The sequence below is a fragment of the Labrus mixtus genome, chromosome 1 (assembly GCF_963584025.1).
Source record: "Labrus mixtus chromosome 1, fLabMix1.1, whole genome shotgun sequence".
Taxonomy (NCBI): domain Eukaryota; kingdom Metazoa; phylum Chordata; class Actinopteri; order Labriformes; family Labridae; genus Labrus; species Labrus mixtus.
The window spans coordinates 12,010,042-12,016,041 of NC_083612.1; positions in this window are offsets into that span (position 1 = coordinate 12,010,042).

Below are 6,000 nucleotides of genomic sequence, written 5' to 3' on the forward strand. Positions count from 1 at the left end.
GCTACATGTACTGTACATTTCTTCAAATACACCTTAAGCAAAATAAATACTGAAGTATCATTCATCAGATGTCTGCTTGAGCATCTTCTGACTTCTTCCCACAGCTATCGGAGGAGGAAGCGTCTGGGAATCACTTTGGAGATGATGGACGAGGTGAGGGTTTCACTGCTCAGGATGATTTTCTGCTTCATAACTCTAAACTCTTCTATAAAATAAGCTCATTTGGGTGTAACAGCTCAAACAAGCTTTAAATGAAGCCAGCTCCCAGCCATACATCTTGCTGACATCTCAGTTTTTTGTCACAGGTCATTGATTTTGAGCTCTGGAGCAAGGTCCTCTCAGTTTTTATAAACACACCATAAACACTGGCTGCCATAACACGACTGACAAAACCACAAAACCACAAAGCCACTCAGTCACATCTTTTTCCCTTCTCTGCAGAGCCCCGCCTCCTCTCCTGGACCAGTGCGTGATCACATTCAGCAACAGAAACAGTTTCTTGAACAATCACTGTGTCACTTGATATAAAACCAGAGCACTCATCAAGGCCAAGGTAAGTTCTTCAAATGTCAAATGTACCTTAAAGTATTTCAAATCAGTAAATTGGTCTATAATAGTAATGTCATGTGATGTGATCAATAGGTGGCAGTAGAGCCGTAGTTTGGGACTTAAAACGTTCCCCTGTATTCTTGTGTACTTGTACTCTTTTGTCGCAATAATTGGTTAAGTTAATTCCCAAGTTCAAGTGAACGCTCCCTCAAGTTGGAAGAACTTTTAATATGAGGAACATTTTACTGACTTACTCTCTAACATCATTTGATTATACATTAGATATATTGTAACTGTAAAAATATATAAATATTATTAATTGTTTTCTCAGGTTAGCGTCATGTTAGGTTAAAAAAAAAATCAATTAAAGTAATGTGGAGCTGAATTCTCACCCATTTGTCTCGGTGTTAGTGATACTTGACCTGTGGTGTTGTTAATAAAGTATCTGCTTGGCTGGAAGCCTTTTGTTTGACGATAAACACCAAGAAAACTATCTTAATCTTTGTCTGCATTAAAAAGTTACCTTCAACAAGAGCGCTAAATATCAGAATTAAAGGTGAAATTATTGAACAAGAAACAGAGGTGAAGTATCTGGAAATCATTTTAGGGAATTGGCCTCTGCTTCAAACACTATGATACTTGCATTGGATGGCTGATTTTCAGTTTGTCTATGTATATTGTATCTCTAACAAATAACAATAAATATATTATACAATTTCAACATTAACCCAAAGAGATTATGAGTCCACTTTATAAGCCTGCAGAACAGCTGGGTTTGTTAAGATACAAATATTATATTGCCAATTTGATTTGAACAGAGTATATACAGAAAGGAAGAGGGAAAGGAGAGAGAGAGTGATTATACAGTCTTGATTATATTTAGTTTAAAAAATATAGTTGACAATGATTTTTTATTTTTTTATCCATTTTAGAATGAAACACTTAAGTCATCCTAACATGTTATAAACATGGACATCCTTTCAATAGGGCACTAGAAGTATCTTGTGTTTATTTCAAATTCAAATGGACAGAAGACAAACACCCAGGGGATAAAGAGAAATGTTCTTTTGTGGTATAAACCTTTGTTATCTGATTGAGAGGCCATGAGTCTGCATGCTCCGTTGTTTTCCTTTTCTCAGAGCCACACCTGTCTGCAAGCTTTAACCAGAGACCTGAAACACAAAACAACGCCTCCACAGCTCAGCCAAGGACGGCACTTTTATTCGGTGTCTGTGCTGGAGGTTTGTGTGTGCAGGCTGAGCATGGACGTAGGTGGTTAGCTGTGTTTTATCTGTATGAACGGCTGATGACTGTTCCCTGTCCTCTCTTCTCTACTTTCTCTGTTCTCTTTCCATTTCTATATCCAAACCCATTCCTTATGTAAAGTTACATTTCTCATATTAGCATAACATATATATTTATTTTTATGTTAAATCTATGTCCTGTCACTCAGAACATGCTGTTCGATTTTAACCTGTGCAGTCCAGGGACTAAGCCAGGTAAACAATAAAAGGTATTTAATACACTTCTTTTCACTTAACCGCTTACATATGTATATTAGGTTTTAACTTAAATATAAACAGAATAGTGTAATTCACAATCCTTTTCATGAACGTAACTGACCTCCATTCATCAAGAAATATTACCAAGGACATGACGTCAGTGACTAATTTACTACAGCTGTTCCAGATGAGTTTTTCATCTTGCAGAGATTTGTGTGGTTTGCAAAATATGCCGTAAATTAACAAAATGCCATTTAATTCGATGTAATCTAGTTGTGCAAAAAATGTGCTTAGCTTTTATTTTAAAATAACCTTAAGGATAGAGGTGTTTGTTTGCTGAACCTGTCTGAGACAAATTGTGTTTTGGGGCTTCTTTTCACAGGCCTGTTTCAGCTCTGACATAAATCCATTACTGATCACAAACTCCTGGAGGAACATCTGTACATCCCTGCTGATAAGTGAGAGGACAAACTCGGTGTGGTGATGCAGCCCCCTAAAACGTTTTCAAAGTCGCACTTTTTAAAAATATATACTGTATCAGAATAAGATAACACAGGACTCATTGTATACATACTCTTCATATTAAGGTGATGTCCAGATCAAATTAAACTAAATATTTTAGCTTATCAATATTCATTCAGCTTTACAAAGCTTGTTGTTTAATACAGAAAGATAAGATAAGAGTGTATTAAGAGTCAGTGAATTTCATAATCACCCTCATTTATTTAATTTACAGCCACCGAAAACAGGTTGAGGAAAAGCCCTCATTAGAATTGGTGCCGAGGTTCAGACAACAATAGAAAAGATCAAAATCAAAACAGGCGGTTAGAAATGACTTTATGAGAGAGGGAGAGTTTATTAGCCCATGCTAGCTCTTGTTGGTTAAGTTAAAACAGTTTTCCACATAAACAACAGTAAAACCTGAGTCCACTTTACGAGCCTTAAAAACACCAAAGGGGGGTTTAGATACTAAATAATGTAAAAGGTTCAAAGGTTGATTTCAACATCAGCATCAAATGGAACAGTCACTGGAACAAGATATTTGTTTTCTGTTGTGATAAAATTTGGTTTTGTAAAAATAAATATTTTTTTAAAGCATTTTAAAAATGGAATCTTCTTCTTGTTGTACGTATACCTCAGAGTGAGAGATGTTGACACGGGACAGACACTCTTCATATTATGGTAATGCTCAGACCTGAATAAACTCAAAAGTTTGGCTTATTGATTTTTCTATGCATTATTAAGAAATCTTGTTCTCAGGAATCTGTACCTGACTAAATCAAACTTCACACTGATGCTTTCCATCATACTGACAACTGAAGGTTGCTGTTGCCCCACAAGCCTCATTCTTTGTGTCAAATGTCTCTTTCACTTTTTTGACAGAATGACACAAGAGCACAACTTTAAATGAAGGGTTTCTTATGTTCTTGTGTTAAAAGTCTCTGCATGAAAGAAGAAGAAATATTTGAATTGTAATTAAATGCATGTTGTGGCTTAAAGAAAGAGCTTAAAGATGCATGCCTCTTGAATTTGAAATGTTATGTTGCTGTTTTTTGTGTATTAAAAAAATGCATTCGTCAGCTGGATTTGCTCACAGTGCACATATCCTTAAGATGCAGGAGGAGTGAGTGAACAGATGCAGCCGTGTTGCAGCTCTGGCTTTAGTTCAAAGTGCAGCTAAACTTGTGTGTAATAGGCCTCCTTCCATCCTCACTCCATCACCTCTTATTATTACTGACCTCACAACTCCCCCTGGTGCTGACTGAGGTGGATGCTCAATGAAGTGCAAGGAGGTGTCTGTGATTGTTATGTGTTGTATTGTGTGTGTGTGTGTGTGTGTGTGTGTGGTGGGTGGCTGGTTGCCTACATGTTGTGCGGACATAAAAAAAAAAACGTTTGAGGGGAGAATGTGCTGCACACAGAGACAGAAAGGGATGAGTGTGAAGACGAGCTCTTCAAAGAAATCTGTGAGTGATATTTGCACTGTCAGCAGGACTGATCATTTCAAAAGCCTCTGCGTTGGATTTCACATTTGGCTTCACATTTCCTCTTATGAAAGCAGTGATTGTGTAATATATTTGAGAAGGAGACCGCAAAGGCAAAACTCCTACAGGAAAATTACAACTAGAGATTAAAAATAACACCTGAGGGAAGGATTGGGATCCCTTGGAGGACTATTGCATCAGGTTTCAGGTCTGGAATAACAGGCCGTTCTTGCCCTAATTAGAGTTTTTGAGTCGAAAGGATAGTTTGAATTAAATGGTCTGGACCGGATGGGCTTTAGCTGCTGATTGCTGTGTATCCCAGCACCCAGCCAGAGGTGGTACCTGAAGAAAAATCAATTATCTGCACAATCAAATTAAATCCAGAAGGTTTCAAAGGTGCAATGAATAAGACTTTTTACCGTCCCATAACGGCAAAATGATCCAAATAAATCTAGGGTGGCAAATTGGAAGGCCGATCGATACCAGTGACTCAACAGTTACCTCGCCAGGTGCTGAAATGTCTGTGAAGTTGTTAAAGGATATGTGCACTGTTTGCTTCTGAGGGAATGACTAACTGGACACATAGCTGCTTTCCTGGATAAATTACAAAAACAAGCTACAAATATAGAAACATGTGACAATATACTTTAGAAACTTTCATGTTGAACTGACAGATCTATAAGAGGTCTGCTTAGTGTGTCTCTTTTTATTCTAATTTTATCTGGTGCTTTTTAAGCTGCTGTAACAACACAATTACCCAGTTTGGGAAAAAGTACATCTATTTATCTATCTATGGTAAATGGTAAATGGACTTGAGCTTGTATATAGCTTTTCTGGTCTTCTGACTACTCAAAGCACTTTAACACTGCATGTCACACCTACACATTCACACGCTGATGGCAGAGGCAAAGTGAACATCAGACAAAACTTATCCCATTCATACACATCATGCATACGCTGCAGATGAAATGGGGTTAAGTGCCTTGCCCAAGGATACATCGGACATGTTGCTGCAGGAGCTGGGGATCGAACCCCCAACAGTCTGGTTGAGTGTCAACCGACTAACAAATGAGCCAGATCCGCCCAGCCTACCTACCCACCCACCCACCTAGAAGTTTTTTAATCCTGAAGAAAATTATTTATTTTTAACTTTGCTGATTGTTTACAGCTCACAATGTAAACAACAATCCTCCTTTTATAGAGTAACATCATTTCATCCTATACTGTATATACATGTGTATAAATGGCAGGTAAAGCGGCTATCAGGGAAAAAAACTTAAATGCTCAAAATTGTGACTGGGCTACAGTTAATAGTAGTTTAAAAGAAAGTCATGCATTCATCGCTTCTTCAGTATTAATGCATTGTTGACTTATTTATATCTGAGCACAGGCTTGTTGTGTAACTTGGAGCCTCCATATTGATGCTTGTTTTCTGTCTGACTCTTCACATCTTAAATAAGTACAATAATACGTTAGTAAATTAGTAAAAGATAAAGAACTGTGAGTAATTTCTTACTAAATTTGAGTTTTTGATGAGACAATTGCCTTTATTCAACCATTTTGCTAATTGGTTTACCTTAAACAGATCATATGATTAGGTTTTCTGCGAAACTATTGAAGGCTATAGCTTAACTATGCTGAATGCTTTTTTCATCATATTGGCTACAACTTCTTGGAGTACAAAAAAAAACATTTATTAGAGAGCAGATAATGGCAGGGACACGAGCAAAGGGGGATGCTGAAGTGTGCGGCCACTAAAAGGCTTGTTGTTGTCTTTGAGAAAAGATTTATGAATATTTTACACTTTCATTTAAAAGTTTGTCCTGAATAAAGATTGGCTTAAATATTAAAACCTGCAAACCTTTGAAACTTCCTCTGAATACGAGACAAACTGGAAAATAAAGGCTCAATGGGACTAGAACTGTGAATTTAGTTTGATGTGTGGATAGATGTTTGTCGCTCTC